Source organism: Pinus tabuliformis, chromosome X, assembly GCF_031772625.1.
Source record: "Pinus tabuliformis cultivar Carrire ecotype Pingquan chromosome X, CPIR1, whole genome shotgun sequence".
NCBI lineage: Eukaryota > Viridiplantae > Streptophyta > Pinopsida > Pinales > Pinaceae > Pinus > Pinus tabuliformis.
Genome location: NC_142308.1, coordinates 353983964 through 354005283, shown reverse-complemented (window position 1 = coordinate 354005283; position 21320 = coordinate 353983964).

Below are 21320 nucleotides of genomic sequence, written 5' to 3'. Positions count from 1 at the left end.
AGTTGTTGAAACCAATTTCTTCAATTCTTCAAAATCAATATTGCACTTGTTAGTCCACTCAAATTCCACATGCCCAGTTAATTCATACAATGGTGCTGCAATTTTGCAGGAATGTGATATAAAGCGACAATAATACCCAACATAACCAAGGAAACTACATACCTCTGTTGGTGTTCGTGGAACAAGGAGTTTAAGAATTACCTCGATTTTAGCGGGGTCCACTTAAATACTTGTAGCAGAAATGAAGTGTCCCAAGACTACACCTTTTGTTATCAACATGTGGCATTTCTCATTGCTGAGGCATAGTCTAGTCACTATACATTGTGCAAAAACATTTCCCAAGTTATCCAAAGCTTCATCATATTCATTATCGTAAGGAGTGAAATAATCCTTGTAAAGTTCAAGTCTCTCATTTATTAGGTCAGAGAATATACTCATAATTTCTCTCTAAAAATTAGTTGGTGCGTTGCACAATCCAAATGGTAAAACTCTATATGCAAACGTTCCCCAAGGATAGGTGAACATATTTTTATCTTGATTTTTAGGAGCAATCTGAATTTGATTTTGTCCACTAAACCCATACAAGGAAGAAAATTATTTCTTCCCAGCGAGTGGATCAAGGACTTGGTCTACAAACAGGAGAGGGAAATGATCTTTCTGTGCGACCTTATTTAGTTCTTTGTAATCTACGTAAATCCTCCATTTCCCATTCTTTTTAGGGACTACCATGGATGGTGAAACCCATTGGCTGTCATATATAGGGTATATAAAGTTGACATCAAGTAGTTTTTGTAGTTCGTGTTTCACAATGTCCTAAGATGTGGATTTAATCTCCTTTGTGGTTTACGAATTGCTCCGATATATTTCTCAATGTAAATATAATGTGTACATAATTGTAGCTCAATGCCTTTCATATTTGCGTAGTCCCAAACAAAATCTTGTTTATATTTTTGAAGAACTTGGATCAGTTTTTGACGTTGGAGATCATTAAGGCTAGCATTAATATTCAATGTTTTTCGTGGTTCAATCTCAACACGAATACTTTTATGAACTACGGTTGTAGGTATATTATCACTATTTGACTCCTCAAATGGATCACCCTAGGCATCATTATCGAGTACTGCCTTTAGCATCTGGCATGTGGGATAAGATATAGTAGAAGGTTGGCTAATGAACCCATTTATTGTATCATCCTCGGTATGTCTCTTAAAGATAAGGGCTTTCTCAATGGTAAGGGGAGATCGTAACCCGCCTTCTTCGTACTCGGGAGGAAGCAACTTGAGGTTTTCAGATGACATGTTGGGTTTAGCAGGCAGATATAGAATGATGTTCTTAATGGCATTTCCTTTATCAATAAGCATACTTCCAGTCCGACACCTAATGTACGCATCTGCAGTGGCAAGCCATGGTTTGCCTAGTATTAGAGGGTGCCCTTCAATTTTATTTATGGGATTAAGAACCAAAAATATACTGGTATTCCAAGGAGTCCATAGAGACGATAATTTCATCAAGTGTTCCTTCTGGTTTTACCACTGATCTGTCGGCTAGCTCCAGCATGGTTGGGGTTGGCTTTAACATGGTTATTCCAAGGAGGGCGCAAGTGTCAAGTGTTATGATATTTATAGCAGCTTCTAAGTCCACTAAGGTATTTGGAAATTTAAGCCCCTAAATGAATGGTGACTACTGGATTTATGGGATCATCATATTTGATGGGTATTTGCTTTCCTAAAATAAGATCAGAGAGTGTGCTAAGGACATGGACTGTAGGAGAATATTTTGCTTTTCTTCCTAGCTTCTTAACGCATAGTTCTTTGATGATCTTAGCATAGATCGATATATCTTTGATAGCTTGTAGAAGGGGAATTTTAATGCACAAATTATGTAGTTCCCCTACAAGGTTGAATTCAAGATATGTGGGTGGTCTGACTATGACCAGTCTTTCTGTAAATGGGGGAGCAACATTTGGAGTTTTTTGAGGCTCTTGGTTCTTAGTCCGTCTGCTAGGTGGTTGTCTCGGTTATAATTATAGTATAAGAAGGTCTTTCCTATTGATGTTTTTCTTTAGCAGAGTTCTCATCTTTTGGTTGTTCTAAATTTGTTAAAGGGTCCTCTGGAAAAATGGTACGCCCAGATCTTAAACAGAGTTCATTACATTCTAAATATGGAGGGGAGCAATAAGAATTTTCGAGTATTTTTAAAAACTACACAGGCCTATTGTTTGGGTTTGGATTTGGTTGTGCAGGTAGTTGGGGGCATAACAGAGGTGGGGTGTTCAAGGGTAACTGCAGTGGAGGTTGTAATGGCTATAGCAGTGGTTGTCATTGCAACAATGTTCCTGTAGATTGATTAATATGTCTTGTAGGACTCTGCCAGTTTTGGGACCATGTTGGTCCCTGAGTGGGTTGGTTTTACCATTGCAAAGGATACATACTACCCTACAGATTCTGTAATGAAGGTGCAGAGTATTGTTGATTTGGCCTTGAAGGCACACGAAATGGTGGGTTTGGCCAAGGTGATGAGGGATATGACTAAGGCTACTAAGCATGTTGCTGACCCTTCCAAGTTAGTTTGGGAAATTGTTGTTGATTATACTAACTGGAAAAGAACATGGAGGGGTCATGAGTCATACCTGTAGGGAATTTTTTCCATTTTCATCGTTGTGGCACGAAGAATGCAATCTCTGGCTCTTCCTCGTCTTCTTAAAAAATGGACTTTAACCTAGGAAGAGATGGAAAACAATCAGTCACGTGATCCTTTGTGCAGATATCACAAATTTCAACTGTATCCAATGGGCACTCTTTATGGCCATGCTTTCGTCGACATCGAGGACAGAAGATTGTTACTGCATGTTCTGCTTCAGCCTACTTCTGTTTTACCTGCAAGACATCTAATTGTGTAGTCAATGTGCTTAATATATTCTTTTTTAAATTTTCTAACAGTTTACCAATTTCTGCATGTGTGACTCCTCTGCTTGCAGTCCTGATGGTTCTACTAAGAGGATCATGAATACCAAGCTTTGTCTATGTACTCCCACATGAGAACCTAATACACAATTTCACAATATCATCATACTCTTCTTTAGAAATATCACCCTGCCCCATTAGGTTGAGTGTTTCTATCCATTCATCCTTCATTCCCCTAATTAGAGCAATTTTCAATACTTCCTTAGGTAGAGTAGTGTAAGGTGATCTCTACAAGTTATATTGGAATCTCTCAATGTATTCTTCTAAAGTTTTTATGAATATAATTTATATAAAATAAAATAAATATATCTAAATAATAATAATGATTATTTTAAATATTGATTATTTAAATGAAAAGGCATGTCTAAAGGACATGCTCAGTCACTAAGGGATGTCTACCTAGTTATATAAGCAGACCCTCATTGTAACATTCATTCAACTCTTCTACATTAATCTTATTAATAAAAATATTACTACAATACATTACGTATTTTTACATTTTAAAGGCAGGAAAACTTTAAGTTTTGTTGCTTCAGTGGTATCAAAGCCATTCGACCTTTTGGATGTTATTCACTGCACATTCTTCCATTAAATCTTAGGCCCTAAAAATCATGGAATTAAGTGAATATCATAAATCTAAATTGTTAAATGAAATTGGAGAAGCATTACAACAAATAAAAAATTCATTTGCAGAATCATTAAAGGATTTCAAAACACCATATTCAACACCTACAATGGAAGAGGACATTGACTTGAAAGAGACTAATATTAAAGAATGTTCTAACCGATAAAATGATGTTGAGCATCTTGAATTAGGATCTCCTCAGGGTGACTTAAATAAGGCTAATAATCAAAGTGGATATATGACAACTAAAGATGAAGAAGCTAAAGATGAGCTTGCTAGCTGAAACATTGTTGTAGAAGGTGACAAAATTGACATTGCAAGTTGGGAAATCATGGATTCTGATCTAGTTAAGTCAATATCCAATACAATTGAATTGCAACAAATAAAAGAGGAAAATACAGTGCATAACTTGTCTAACAGTAGTTGTCATGACGCAGGTCACTTTAAACATTTTGAGAGTGTAAAAGACCCTATGTATCACTTGAATAAAACAAGCCAACCTATAGAAGAGGAGGATGAAGAACAAAATAATGATGAATTTGCATTTACAGTAGCTGACAAAGATGATCCATAGGATGAGGATTGCGAAGTTGGAAACTATGACGTTGAATATCCCAAAGAAGAGCATGAACAATTATTCGATGATGAGGGAAGGGATTCTTACAAAAAATTATGTAGGGAGATGATCTTCTATCCCTTTTCTACTAATGTTATCGAAGACCCATCTAGTCCTTTCACTGGGGAAGATGATGAGGTGGACCAAAATTTTGAGAGTTTCCTATTAGAATTTTGAAGGGAAGAAGACAATGATGCATACTTGTAATTCAAACAGGATGCCAACCAAGTCACAGTTGCTTTATCTGTCGAGGATATTAGAGATTTTGATAACTCAAACCCTTCTGGGAATTAGCACATCATATAGACACGTACTTGTATTATCGGTTGAAGTTATTTCCTAATGAAATCAAAGAACGAATAAACCAATGTTCTGCATACATGATCAACCTGAACATGAAGAATCTCAATCATTGGAAAGATCGAACACCCCTCAACATTTTGGAGAAGGCACTAGAAATAGAAATGAAAGAAGTTGATTTTTAATATAGTTCATTTATTATACAAAGAAAATGGGACTTTGGCGATTATTTGTAGGCCCGGGCAGCAATGGGATGCACATCTTCTTGGTGTACCTTTTAGACTTCCCTGTGTATTGCATTTCAACTCTCTTATACCTGAGGGAATAAAAAATTTCCATGCATATGCCATGAAAACAGTTGTTGCTAAGAAGGCCAACATAGACTCAGATCAAGTTGCATGGCATCAAATATAGAGTCCTCATCAAAAGAATAGCAGGGATTGTGGATTTTATACTATGAGATTTGCTAAGGATTTTGTGAGAAATAAAGGTTCACCCAATTATTTACTAGTGCATGATCTTTTCTACCTATTACAATATTCTTCACGTTATTTTGTCGAGAAAAAGGAGGAGATAATGAAGGTAGCTAAAAAAACCTCGACAACAATTGAAAGGATTTATTGGATCAATCGAGCCATAAGAACAGAATTGGATGGATGAATTTGCAGAAGGAAGACTATGTGCTTCATACACTTCGTTCGCTATTACCAAGAAGGAACTTCGGTGTCAAGCTAGAGTCTCATTATTACACGCATGGTAATAGTCACGACTACAATCTCACGCCTCTATTGTCATTTTGCATACATAGAAGCTGAACTTAATGAATTGCCATGAAAATCAATTGACACGACCGTACGAATCTAAGATAACAGCTGGGGATCAACTAATAGTCGTATTATTAAATAAAATAAAGCCCATTTATGTTCCACCATATTATGAAATGGAACACGAAAACATAATTGTGATGATTTATTGAGAGTCATAATCAAGAATAAGATGCATTATCAAAATTATGAAGCCTATGACAAAGGGACACGACAATACTCACATTCCTCAAGAGAATTCAATTAAATAATGAAAATTAAATGTATATATATATATATATAAAAAGCAAATTTTGACATTATTGAAATTACTTTATAACTTTATTATAAAGCCAGTTTATTATAAAGTTGCTTTATAAATTTACATTGTTTATAAATAAATAAAAAGTCCTAAGTAAAAATGGATAATCATGATTCCAAATAGTACTACCGATGACTTACACATGTCAAAATGACATGGGCAAGTGAAGAAATGTTCAACGATTAAGCTTTTAGGGAAAATCTCCTTAAGGAAGGGGCCAATGTTATGAATATAATTTATATAAAATAAAATAAATAAATACAAATAATAATAATTATTATTATTATTATTAGTTTAAATGGTCATTAGTTAAATGAAAAGGCATGGCTAAAGGACATGCTCAGTGATGAAGGGGCACCTGCCTAGGTATATAAGCAGACTCTCGATGTAACATTCATTCAACTCTTGTACATCCATATTTTTAATAAAAATATTACTACAATACATTGTGTATTTTTACATTTTAAAAGCACAACAACTTTAAGTTTTGTTGCTTCAAAGTTTCATCTTCCTTAGATGTCATTTTAAATATTTCTTCCCTTAACTCCTGGGATCGAAAATAATATTGGTATTTAGTGAGGAAGGATTGTTTCATCTCGTCCTATGAATTAATAGTAATGCCCCCCAATCCCATAAACCAACATAATTTTGCTCTCTTCAGAGTGGAAGGGAAGAGATTTAGTTTTGGGGGGGTCAATAGTGTAATCATATCCCCAACATAAAACATCAAATTCAAAGAGAAATGCATCTGGGTCTTCAGAGGCCATTCCATTAATTTTTGGGAGATTCTAAAGTGGAATCACCTTCATAGGTGCATTATTTTGTGGATCGAAAATGGTGTACTCTATGGTTGAGGTTTGTGTACCTTATACTTGTCCAGTCGTTTGGTTAAAAACTATCAGTGCCCTTCAACAATATCGAATTCAGGAGGTACTAACTGAAAATGACCAGTATAATGCCAAGACCCTGAACATGGTATAGGCCTTACAGTGCTACTCAAGTCACGAATTTCAGTTCCTTCCATTGCAATGGGCGTCACAGGAGATTCTTGCTTAGGAGGTCGAAATATGGATTGCTTGTCTTTCCCCCTCCTTCTTTAAGTTGCAAGAGTGCCCCTCTCTCTTGCTAAAAGGATCAAGGTGCCTATTTGATAGATCTCAGAGGCTCTACTCTGACCCTACAGTTATATCATGAATCTCATCGTTAATCGCAGCAGAAGATTTTGCTACTGGCAGGACAATAATAGTGGATCCTTTTCCAAACACTGTTCGAGGTCCTACCCAGGCTTGAGATTTTCCTTTTTGAACAATTTCATCTATGAAGGTCGCTCACCCAAGGCCAACTTGACCTTGGCTTTTAGTATTCTTTGGGGTGGGTTTTTGGTCTATTTCTACTTGGTTCCTACCTTTAGTATTTTTCCTAGTCATGCACTTAACAAGAGCCTAAGTCTGTCAATTGAGGGTAGACACCACCACAAATTTCTATTTACCAAGGTCCGTGCGTAGGTTCTTACCTTCCGTCTTCAATATCCAACCCTCAGAAAATCAGATATGCAACTAGATACAATGGCACTCTCTTTGACAACCTCCCCGACAACTGCACCAAAATGTTGGGACAATTAATTGATCTAAAAGAGAAACTAACTACCACACATTAAACTGTCAACCTGAGGTTTCATCTTGCTATTTCAAGGTTGTCCGCAAAGTCTATGCAAGAGGAAGTGTTGCTAGCTAACTAAAGCAGTAACCAAAGGAACAACATTAAAGGAATCAACTCTTAACTTGAAACACACATTCAAAGATCTAACTTGCAAGCAACTGATACTTCCTAGAAATCATCTGCAAATATTAAATTCTAATTACTATCTATCAGAAAACAACAAAGAAATCAATCTAATACTAAGTTGCTACTTAAGGAACAACAATCTCTAAATTGAAGAAACAACACCAAGAAAGTGTATTCTAAGTAATGGAAAGAAACAGATAACACGAAAAGATGTTACACTACTGCAAGAATAACAACGATATAATGATAACCTTCAAAGAACAACAAGAAAGCAGCAATGAATGCAAACTAAATTATTGAACAAGAATCTCTATAAACCAATATTGTGATTATCATGTGAACATTCAATCTCAATTGTTAATCTAATGTTGGGAAAAATACTGAGAGGGCGGGGGGAATTAGTATTTAAACTTTCACAATAATAATTTTTCCTTTTCAACCTATATACGCGATTTTACAGAAATCAAACAACGTATGTCTGCGACTATAATGAATGAAACCGATGTATAGATAATAAACTTGTAAAACAGTTAATTCATTGTCTGTTGAACTTAAATCAGAGTGTAATGCATTTACTAAGCAGTAGACATATGCAGTGAGAACATAATGAATCAACACACATAAGCAACACACATGAACACCAGGATTTTTCAGGTGGAAACCCAATGTGGGAAAAAACCAACGTTGTAGTCATTTAGTCTTCAATCTTCTTATTATAAAAAGTGTTTACAAATTTTGTACTGGTGCAGACGTTTTCCAGTATGTAGGCATCTACCAGTTGAAGCCTGCAACCTTCACTCGTTTTCCAGCTTCTACTGGAAGGGAGCTCCAACACCCTAGCTCTTGTACTGGTTGATATGTTTACTAGTACATAGGTGTCGGCCAACAGAAGGCTACCAAATTCACTCTTTCTCCAGGGACCACGTTTCATAAATTTTCAAACTAGATACTCCTGGTGCACATCAGCACTATATGTAGGCCAAATTTCATCAAATTTTCATACTAGACCCATCAGTAACATTGAAGCTCAAAATCAATCACCACAACTGTAATACAACCATCAACCAATCACTCAAACCCATCAACTCTGAAGCAAAACACAATCAATCACAAATCACTATCACCAAAACACAAAGCTGAACCCAAAACATTGTATCAACAACTAGAACCAACTGCAATCTCAAAAATCATATGTCAGAATGTATTTATGCTACTTAACTGAGGCCATCCTGTATGTATACGCTACTTTCTGTAACCCAACCTGCGTATACCTCTAGAGACACTGAATCATAAAACGTCTAAATAAAAAATTGTACTAACCAAAGACATTCTAAATATCTACTATCATATTGCAGGGTTCTAAACAGATAGCAGCAAAGATCACCCTTCTTACTCAATTAATCAGTCAACCAGAATTAATCTCCTTATACAATCAGTTTTACTTTAGATCTAATGAAGAGAGCATTGACAAACAGTAGTAAAACAACAGCATTTATCAGATAGATCAATAATTTTTGAATAACAAGCCCTTCCTCTGCATACGCTACTTGGAAGTGCACAACCTGCGTGTATACGCTCCTTCACCGAGGCAAACCTACGTATAGATCTGCAAATAATGACTTATAACTTCGCAACTTTTCAAGACTTCAGATATACCCAGATCATAACATTTAAAGGATAAGACACACATTAGCACTTAGGTCTAACTTATCAATTATCATATCATACAATGATAATTCATTTCAGGTCTCATGATCCTGATCCAACATTGAATCCATGGGTGCACAAGATGTTCCAGATCTATATCATAACCATAACCCTTACAACACAAAATATACTTTAGATAGAAGTATTCATAAAAAACCCTTTCACTTGCACCCTTAGCCCTTTTATCTTCTCCTCCTTATATACTAGAGCCTTTGTCAATACCATGCACCAAAACCACACTTAGAATCTATGGTATTCTTAGACGGGATCAAGTAACTGCTATTCCTCTCAATATTGTGGGCTAATACTAAGGTATGGACCCTTGGTATTCTATAACCTTAATTTTCCATCCCATATGCGCTTTTCTTTCTGTGAAACTGCGTTCATACGTATACGCGCCCTTTATTTTCTGTACCTACGTGTATATGTGACTTAGACTAGGTTAACCAGGGTATACAATTTAAAACATCCTCCTTCCTCAATTTCCTGGTTCTGAATTGTAATCCTTTGTCCCATCATCTTATTCTTCTATGCCCTTACTCTGTTACCTCTTAATAGATCTGTTATAATGTGAGATGCCATCATGCATCACTTTATCATTTATGAACTGACCTGTATGTGGGTTGCCATCAAGGACAACACATGTACCATAATTCAAACATCTAATAGGATAATAACATCAATTAGCATAAGGCGGAACTGATGATACCATTGAAGACAGAGCTTCTTCCAAAAGCGGGCCCGAACCAGAGGAATCAATTTGTCTTGAAAGAGAGATTAGAACAATAAACTAACTTTTGGTGACAAAAACTTGCATTATATTTAGAAGAGAACGATTACAATGCTAAATGAGTTTTTCAGAATATGTTTCACAAAATTTACATTCAAAAAGATCTTGTTCGGGACATAAGTCCCCATCTTTAAACTACAATCCTAAATGGAAGAAACAACAAATCTTCACAATAGATAAAAATCCTAAGAATATAAAGATTCTCAATATGCTCTTTTCAGTTACAAAAGGGCTTAATATCACCCAGATGAAAGAACCTAAGGATTCTGTCTCGAACAATCTCGTCTGGATAGAAATCAACTTCATTTATTTTGCTAAAAGTAGCAGAGATAGCGTCATGTTGTTTGATTCTACTGGGAATAGGTCAAGAAATAACATCGAATTCCAGCTGTCAAAAAGTCCATGTTTTCAATAACAATATAGACGTGATAAAATAAACGTTTTTATAACTTAATCGGTGTACCAACGAAACAAAATGATAGAAGTAAATTAACTACTTCAAAAGACCATATTATGCAAATCGATATATCAAAACATAGGAAAAAGATAGAATTAACAAGATTAGAATTAAGAATTAGGACAAGGGGATTATGGTATTTGTGAGGCCTAACAGTTTTCCATATATCTTCTTCTTTGACTTAAGCATGGTGATATCTAGACTTTAAGTCTATCTTGGTGAAGTATTTTGCTTGATGCAACTAATCATACATATCATCTATCCTGGGCAAGGGGTATCTGTTCATGAGCGTGATTTTGTTCAACGCTCTATAATATGTACACATTCGCTAAGTCCCATCCTTCTTTGGCATAATAATGATGTGTGACCCACATGGTGATGTACTCAGATGAATGACACCATGTTCCAGTTGTTGTTGCAATTATTTCTTCACCTCACTTGCTTCTATAATAGACTGCCTATACATCCTAATGTTTGCCAATGGGGAGTCTGGCAATAGTTGGATCTCGTGTTCCACTTCCCTCTTAGGTGGTAACCCTTTAGGATCTCGAAACACATCCCTGTATGCCTGCAAAAACTCCTCCAATTGTTGTTTTTGTTTCTTAGTACACCCCTCCAGGGATGCCTTGCCTCTTACAGACTGGCTTTCTCTTAAAAACAATAAAACATACTTCTTGTTGGAATTGATCAATTCTTGGCTTGGTTGGCACGTATCAATGAAATTTTCGACTTGCCTTTGTACACATTGATGATGAATGATTTTCCATCCTTGACGAGTTGGTACCGGTTGGCTCTCTACATGAATATTGCATCTTGCATGTACATATAGGGACTCCCAAACACGACTCCACATACATCAAGGGGAACCACCTATATATCTACTTCATCTATAAAATCAACACTGATAGCTAATCTAATTTTGCGTTGTTTTGTTGCCTTCAGCTTTGCATCTTTATTTACACATCCTAGTGGATATACGTTTGTATGATCACAAACTTCCAGTCCCAAATTCTTGACTAGATCTAATGCAATGAGATTCGCTTGTGATCTTCATTCAAATAGAGCATCAATATTTGCTTCTTCACCTATATCTTTGTATGTTATGAAACCAGCTCAAGAAAAAGATAGAAAAGATAGATCAACGCCTTAGAATTCAGCCTCTTCGAGGGGGTAACCTCCTTTACATTACATAAATGAACAATTCTTGGATGATTCAAATGAAAAAACCTCCTTTCTATATATAGGAGTATAAGGAGTCACAATATAACCCAGCCGACCTAACAATAATAATATAAAGCCACAAAATTAACAATAGAGGGATTCTATGGGGCACAGTAATAACAATATGGGGATAATAGGGGCACAGCAATATTAATAAGGGGTACAACTACAATAGTAATGGGGTAATCACTAGTATTATAGGGACCCAACATGCCCCTCTCCTTCAAAAAAGTGTTGTCCTCAACGCTTGAGAAGTTCCAGATGCTTTTGTATAAAATTCTCATCCTCCCATGTGGAATCTTCATCGGATAATTTCTTCCACTTGATAAGATACTCCGAAATTGATAGATTTCGTAGATGTCGAGTTCTTGTTTCTGTGATTGCTTCCGGTTCCAATATAATTTTTCCTTCCTCGTCAAGTTCTCGCAATATTGTTTGAACTGGGAGCTTGTCACCTATAACCTTCTTTAAACATGAAACATGGAAAATTGGGTGCAATCGAGAAGCTGCAGGAAGCTCCAATTTGTATGCCATAGTACCAATCTTTTGCAACACCTTGTATGGACCATAATACTTTGGTGATAATTTATTATCCTTCTTAGCTTGCTTGAGGGACATTTGCTTATATGGTTGTAGCCGTAGGAATACCCAATCACCTACATCAAAACTTCTTTCGCTACGATGTTGATCTGCCTGTTGTTTCATTCTATTATGTGCCAACACGAGGTTATCCTTTAAGAGTTGGAGGACTTGTTGTTGATGTTCGATGTGATGTTCCACTGCTTGAACCTTAGAATTTTCTATTAAATATGATGTGATGGATGGTGGCTAATACCCATAAAGTGCCATAAATGGGGTCACTTTTGTTGCTGTATGGAAGGAAGTGTTATACCACCATTCAGCCAGAGGCAACCATTTGACCCATTGTGTCTGTTTGTCAGATACAAAGCAACGAAGATATCCTTCCAAACATTTGTTTACTATCTCAGTTTGCCCATCAGATTGAGGATGATAAGATGAGCTATGAGTTAACTGAGTACCAAGACAAGAAAATAATTTTGTCCAAAAATTTCCAGTGAAAATGGGATCTCTGTCACTTACAATAATCTTTGGGTTTCCATGTAGCTTTTGAATTGTTTCCATAAATGCAGTAGAAACTATATTGGCTTTAAATGGATGTGATAATGCACAAAAGTGTGCATACTTGGTAAGTCTGTCAACTACCACCATGATGACACTCTTTCCCTTAGACTTGGGTAAACCTGTGATAAAATCCATTGAAACTTCCTCCCAACGTTGGCTTGGAATGGATAAAGGTTGTAATAGACCCGGTGTCCTAATTGTTTCAACTTTATTTTGTTGGCAAACCAAACATTCTGCCACGAACTTTTGAATATTTGATTTAAGGCCATCCCAAAAAAATTCCTTCTTAACCCTATGGTAAGTTTTTAAAAATCCTGAGTGCCCTCCTAAGGGAGAAGTGTGCAATTCCATAAGAATCTTTTGTTTTAGCTGGGAATTCTTAGAGAGGTATAAGCGATCTTTGTACCATAACGAATCATTTTGCCAGCTAAATGTATAAGACATACTGGAATCTTGTTGTAACTTTCGAATAAGTGCCCACACTTCTTCGTCATTCTTCCATTCCTCCCTTGCTTCGTTTATCCAATCTGGTTGGATAATAGAAATGGCGCACAACAATGCTTCCACATCCTCATCCTTTCTTGAGAGTGCATCTGCCACCACATTTTGCTTCCCTTTCTTGTAGATGATTTCAAAGTCATAACCCAACATCTTTGTGACCCAGTTTTGTTGATCTTCAGAGGATAATCTTTGTTCTAAAAAGTATTTAAGGCTATCATGATCCGTTTTTACCTTGAAGTGCCTTCCCATTAGGTAGGGTCACCATTTCTTAAGTGCATGGAGTATTGCCAACATTTCCTTCTCATAAATAGCTTTGTGTAAAAACTTTCCCTTGATTGGACGACTTTCAAAAGCAATGGGTCTTTCATCTTGCATTAAAACAACACCAATTCCATTTCCTGAAGCATTACATTCCATAATAAAGGTTTTTGTGAAGTCCTGTGTAGCTAAGACCAGTGCTTGGCACATTGCCTCTTTAAGATGTTCGAATGCCTTTGTTGCTTGGGGAGTCCATGAAAATGCATCTTTCTTCAATAATGTTGTTAGAGGTGCTGCTATTCTCCCATAATTCTTAACAAACTTACGATAATACCCTTTCAACCCGAGAAATCCTCGCAGATGCTTTATGGATGTGGGAATTTTCCATTCCTTAATGGCTTTAATTTTGCTAGGGTCTACCTTAACTCCTTCATGAGATACAATATGACCCAGATATTCCACCTCTTGTACTCCAAAGAAACATTTAGATCTTTTTGCATATAATTGTTTCTCCTCCAATAGTTGTAGCACCCTGTCAACATGTTCAACATGATCCTTCCAAGACTTGTTGTAGATTAGTATATCATCAAAAAATACTAACACAAATTTTCTAAGGAATGGTTTGAAAATTGAATTCATCAAACCTTGAAATGTTGAAGGTGCATTGGTAAGGCCAAAAGGCATGACCAAAAATTCATAATGACCCTCATGAGTTCTAAATGTTGTTTTTGGAATGTCTTCAGTCTTCATTCTGATTTGATGATATCCTGAACGAAGATCCAACTTGGTGAAGTAAATTGATCCATGAAATTCATCCAGTAATTCATCAATGACAGGAATGGGAAACTTATCTTTAATAGTGAGCTTGTTGAGCTCCATATAATCCGGACACATGCGCCATGATTCATCCTTCTTGTGCACCAATACTACTGGAGCAGAGAAAGAACTTTGACTCAGTTGAATTATACCAGCCTCTAGCATTTCTGCAACCATACGTTCAATTTCACTCTTTTGGGCATAGGGATATCTGTACGGCCTGATGTTTGGAGGAACACTTCCTGGAATCAGATGAATAGCATGATCATGATCACGAATAGGTGGGAGACCTTTGGGAGTCTCAAATACCTTGGAATGGTTGTCCAAGACTTTTTGGAGGTCTAGAGAAATAGATGATTCCAATGTGGAAACATCTAGCGAACATAATTGTGCAATTACACCTCTTTGTTCCTTTTTTGGAATCTTTGTCATACCGTTGGAGCTGATTATATTTCCTGGTTTCCCTGCAGTACCCCTTAATTCAACTTCCTTTCCTTCCACATAAAATTTCATGAAAAGTTCTTGAAAATTAAAAGCTATTGTACCCAAGGATTGTAGCCATTGGACTCCTAGTACAACATCAGCACCTCCCATTGGAATGGAAAGCATTGGGCTAGTCAATACATATTCTCCCACGGATAGCTTGATATTATGGCACTTTCCCAAGCAATTTATTGTTCCTCCATTTGCAACCATCACTTGACACTCTGGTGCTAGATATAAGAAGAAATTCAATTCTTTTGCTACCTTACAATGAATAAAATTGTGGGTACTTCCTAAATGAATCAACACTATTACCTTTTTCTTCTTGATTTGTCCTTCTATCTTGATGGTTTGAGGAGTGGTAATTTCCGCCAATGCATTACAAGATATGGTCGGATTCATTTCTTCTTTATCTAGGCTTTGTTCCTAGAGTATATCCTCTTCTTTTGACCTTTTTTGCTCCTTTTCTTCTTCCTCTTCACAATCTATGTAGAATAATTTCTTCTCAGCACACTTATGACCTTTAGTGTATTTTCTATCACAACAGTAACAAAGCCCTTTTGCTCTTTTTTCTTCCAATTGTTGTGGTGTCAACCTTATAGGTTGTAGAAGACTAGGGGCAACAGCACTTCCATCTTTATAGTTGTGAGTGGTGTGCTTCCTGGTTGCCATAATTTTGCTTTCCTTTTTTCTTGCTAACCTGAATGCCTTCTCTAATGAATCGGGTTCCCAAAGGCAAACATCATGTTGGATATTATCCTTTAAAGTTCCTATTAACACATCAATCCTATGCTCCTCTGGAATATTTTTTACCCTTATGTTCAATTTTTGGAACTCCTCAATGTGCTCCATTATTGAACCCTTTTATTTGAGACTTATCAATTGGCTAAAAAAAGTGTTGTTTTTTGTATCCTCATAATGTGTTGTCAATTCTTCCATAAAAATTTCCCAAGTGATAATTTGTTTACGAGAGCAAAGTCATTGATACCATACAAACTGATTTGGTTCCAAATATAAAGTTGCAATACATACCATTTGTGTGTTTTGCACATTATTGAGATCAAAAAATTGCTCCATCTGTAATATCCATGTTGCGAGATCCTTTCCATCAAACTTCCTCATATCAATTTTTGGAATATGGCGGGTCTTTGATCCAACATTAGGGTCTATGGAATCATGATTAACATTTCTTTTGTTCTCATCATGAGTTTCCTTTACTACCCTTTCACCATTAGTGACCATTTCTTGTAGCAACTTATTCATATTTATCTTCAATTCTTCCATGTCTGTATTCAAATCTGTCTTCCAATCGTCCATCTTAGCTTCCATGCCATTCATCTTAGCTTCCACGCCCTTTATCTTAGATTCCATGCCATTTATCTTAGCTTCTATTAGCTTTTGTGAGACTGACATTTGTTGCACTTGGTCTTGTAATTTTGATATATCATGTAGCATTTCTTCCTCTTCTTCATGAGTCATGCTATTGCTTTCAAGTTTCTTACTAGGTGTTTGCATTTTCTTTCCTCTGGGCATCAGTTACCGATAACAATGCTCTACTATGCCCTTTTAATTCCTTCATAATAATTTTTCAAACCAAGCTTAAGCAAAAATTTAAAAAAATCTACACACCTTTTTTCACTTTGTAGGAGCTCGATATTGCCTCTTATGTATCTTTGTAATTTCTGATCATCCAGTTCTAAAATTGCAACCTGTAGTAGCCCTCTGTGTCCTCTTTCCAATGCCACCATTCTGATCCCAATTGGATTCTCCAAGGAAGAGTTATGTCAAATCTCCCACAGTCACCTGATTATAGACTAGTTCAGTAGAGCGAACTTGTACGACGTGCCACGTGTCCCTATTTCAACCTTTGGCTCTGAAAAAGATATACAAGAAACTACAGTCCGTCCTCTTTCTGTAGCTTCTTACGAAATTTCAATCCGATGCTCAGAGAGAAATTTATGACGATTTTCCCCAGGTCACCTATTTGGAATGTAATTCATGAGTCTGCAAAAAGACCAACTTCCTCAGATCATATCTCAGCAAATATAGCACAAAAAGCTCTGAAATTTGGACCCGAGATTCATCGTGACACCTTCTCAAATGGGTTTTTTTTTAGCTTCTGAAACGTCGTAGAAAAAAAGTTCTAGCGAAAATGCCACGATGACCTGTTTGGAGCAACGAAACCCTAGAATCCAAAGCTCTGATACCAAATGTTATGAAACTAGCTCAAGAAAAAGATAGAAAAGATAGATCAACGCCTTAGAATTCAGCCTCTTCGAGGGGGCAACCTCCTTTACATTACATAAATGAACAATTCTTGGATGATTCACATGAAAAAACCTCCTTTCTATATATAGGAGTATAAGGAGTCACAATATAACCCAGCTGACCTAACAATAATAATATAAAGCCACAAAAATAACAATAGAGGGATTCTATGGGGCACAGTAATAACAATATGGGGATAATAGGGGCACAACAATATTAATAAGGGGTACAACTACAATAGTAATGGGGTAATCACTAGTATTATAGGGAACCACCTATATATCTACTTCATCTATAAAATCAGCATTGATAGCTAATCTAATTTTGCGTTGTTTTGTTGCCTTCAGCTTTGCATCTTTATTTACACATCCTAGTGGATATAGGTTTGTATGATCACAAACTTCCAGTCCCAAATTCTTGACTAGATCTAATGCAATGAGATTCACCTGTCATCTTCATTCAAATAGAGCATCAATATTTGCTTCTTCACCTATATCTTTGTATAAATGAGCTTGGTCATTTCTTTCTCTTCATGTTGCTAAAGGCTACTCAAGTTCACCTCCTTCTACACTGACGTACAGACAATCTTCTCATCCATATCCAAGATGATTTCAAGTTGGTTTCTTGAATCAATGTGTTGAAAAGTGTAACTAGGTTTGGTCTTCATAATGACATGTAATTATATTTTATGTAATGTGATGTAAAGAAGAAAAATAAATTTATGGTATTGCTTGCTTCATGGGTTTCATGAGCAAGAGATTTTATTTTTGAGTCAAGACTCTCATTGAGAGTATTTAGGAATTGTTTGTCATCTATTCATAAAATGATACAGTCATTATCATGTAATGAAGTCATGTTACACTTTATAAAAGGTCAAATTCATTTATGTAAAGAATCCTCCAAGACCTTGTCACTTATCCTCTTCAAGTCAGCCTACAACGATGGAAGAACATGCTAGAATAAGTTGGCCTAACTCTTGAGATCATATCGGACTAAAGGACATGATAAGAAGTGTATATATAGCCTAACTCGGCCTCACTTGAAGGCAAGCAATTCGACAAGAAACTTGACATACACTCAGTGAAGAAGTGCGAAGAAGAAGGGATACTAAGAGAAGTGCGAAGAAGTGATAAGAAGGGTTTCTTCTAGGGCGACGAAGGAGGATTCTTCTGGGTAGTGAAGAAGGTTTCTTCTGGGGCAGCGAAGGAGGATTCTTCTAGGCAATGAAGAAGGTTTATTCTAGGGAAGTGAAGGAGGATTCTTTTGGACAAAAAAGAAGGTTTATTTTGGGGCAGTAAAGGAAGATTCTCCTAAGCAGCAAAGGAGGTTTCTTTGGGGCAGCGAAGGAGGTTTCTTCTGGGTAACCAAGATAGAGATCTAGAGACTGATATTCTCTAAAGGAAGTCAGTGAGATCATAGAGACTGAGTTTCTCTAAAGGAAGTCGAGAAGAAGCTATGTGAAGGATAAAGATTGAGTTTCTCTAGAAGGAGCTGAGGAGAGCAGTTCGAGATCAAGAAGAAAGTCGAGAAAGGGAAGAAGCAGACCATCAAGGTTAGTGACAAGGTTCTTGGGAGGATACTAGAGTCAAGGGTATGTGTCATGGTCTTGGTACTCATCAATTGAAAATCTAGAAGAAAAATTTTTATCGGGTTTTCCTCTCAAGAGGTGAGAGGTTTTGGCCCTGGCTGACAAGCCCACATACTGTGTCACTTGTTTTTTATTGTGCATATTGGTAATTGTCTTTATGAAAAAAACATAATAATAACATAACAAAGAAAAGACTATAAGCTAAGAAGTAAAAGTATATCACAAGCAATTATCAAGCAACGAAATCTTTTAACTATTCGTACCCTAGATTTCTCAACATGGAATCAGAACTTAGGTGCTAACGTCATGTCCCTTATCAAACACATTTGTAACAAGGTCTTGCTACACAATTTGCACAATTTTGGCTAAGGAAGAGAACCCATCATTTTCGTATTAGGGACTTAGCAGGCAATTCAACTTTATTTGGTTGCTAGTGGAATGTGGGGGCCACCCACATGGAAGTTCAAATTAGGCCATTCGAATAGCATGGAGGGAAATTCGAATAGGTGGATCGAGGGGCCCACATGAGGCTAGGAAGGCCCAAGGAGTTATAAGGAGGGAGCAACTCTCATTTTGGATTCATTCTTACACCTTGCAACCAAAATTACTTTATTTTTCACTTTGTTGTTTAGTTGAGTCAATCGGCATTTTAGCCACGAATATATCAAGCGGTAGATTCAACCTCTACTTTGGGGTATCGTTCATGCCCACCCTAGGGAGGCAGTTCCATACATATTTCAGGAGTTTCGGGAGTGTGTTACAGCACTACCATTCAGCCACAACAGGGAGTGTGTATTTATGGGTAGGTGGAGAATACATGGGGGGAGTTTGGAGCTATCAGTGATCAAGCATTTTCTGGGAGATTTATAGGATTGGGAGAGCAACAAAGGGCCAGCCTTTCTTGTGAGTTTGGAGCTAGCAGAGCCAACATCCTAGTAGTCCGATTTACGGTTACTTGGGCATGCACAGAGAGCCATCACTAGGCTCACGTGGGAGTTGGAGGAAGGAATTGTAGAGTTGGAGTTGGTCGAGAGAAGTAGGAGATCACTTGGAGGGCCATTTGAGGAGGATTGTTGGATTTGGGAGAGAAGAGATTGACAGGATCAATCACAGCAACAGAATTCGAAATTGGAGGAGGGTCAAGCTATGAAGGGTCAATTTTTAAAGGTTGGAACCAAGGGAAACCCTTTTTGGGTTTTTCTGGGTTTTTGGCAAGGATCACACTCCTAACCTATCGAATTTTCTAGGCAGGTCTAAGGGGTCAAATAGGTGTCCCAACTCAGCCAGGAGCTAGAGGAGCTAAGGGGAATTTGGGCCAAAAATTTCAAGGTCAACATTTATCCAATTCTTTCATGGGTTTTTGTGGGTTTAGGCCAAGGAGCAAGGAGCTGAAATCTCATAATTTTATGAGCACGAGAAGCATTGATTCCAACCCTTTGAAGTCAGTAGACAGAGCAGTTTTCTGGGGCAACGTAGTTCAGTTTGGTGCATCAGTTGTAGTAGCCTTAAGTTTAGCATTTTCTCACCCGGGTTTTGTCATGCTTGTCCATTGAGACAAGCCCAGGTGTACCATCCTGTTATCTATTGTATTTTGCCTTTAGAAACTTAATAAAATGGCACAACATTTCTCTATTTCTAGTGTTTCCATGGGTGCTTAATGTATATTTCGTTTTTCTGATTACTAGATTGTTTGCATGCTTTGTATATCACTTACCTGTTTAGGAGCATTACAGTGGTATTGGAGCCATGATCTTGGCTAGTTGTGGGGTAGCCATCTAGATCATGGAAGATTTGAGCATGTATGCACAGTGATGGGTTAAACCGTAGACAACTTATGGCTCAAAGAAGATTTAGTATGCAGGAATTATGGGGTGGAATCCATTGGAATGATGAGAGATTGGCCCAGTTGAGGAAGGTGTCAAAACAAATCCATTCTCCTCCTTACAGCAGAGACATTAGTGGTGCGCAAGCTGTGGCAGTGCAACCATCTACATTGTGTGGGGAAAGTTGACAGAATCAAGGAATCAGATCTCCTCAAAAGGAGCAGACAAGATAGGGACATTTAGAGGGTGAGACTAGGGGGTGCTTTTGCTGGTGGAGACTTGACTTTAGATATCAAGAGCCTAAGGAGGAGGTTTTTTTGGGCACACTAGAGCATGAGGAGCATGTCAATGTGTCCAGTGTGACGTAGGAGTCACCCTTGTTGGAGATTCCTTTAATAGCTCTGGTTGACACCTTGGGGTAGAGAGTAGAGCACACACCCACAGAGCCTTCCATTGACAAGGTGCTAAGAGACACGGAGGTGTCCACCATTGAGGAGGTTCCATCCATTGTTGAGGTATCCATTGATGAGGTATTCGGGATTGTGACTGAGTACTCAAGTGACAGTATCGCACCACAGGTCGATGAGGTGTCAAGAGACATCTCCACCGTTGATGAGGAGCCGATAGGTACAGAGGCATCTAGGTCTATGCCAGAGTTACTAGACGATAGTCACTTGCAGCTGATTGGTGAGCATGTCTTGCGTGTTGGATCTTCTATGGAGGAGCAGTTGGAGGCTCATGTTGAGTCCATGATGGAGGAGGATGTGCAACCATCCTTTGGGCTAGCCATTGATGAGGGGCAGAATAGAGATTGCACGTTGGGATCTTAGCATTGTTCGTTTCAGAAGCAC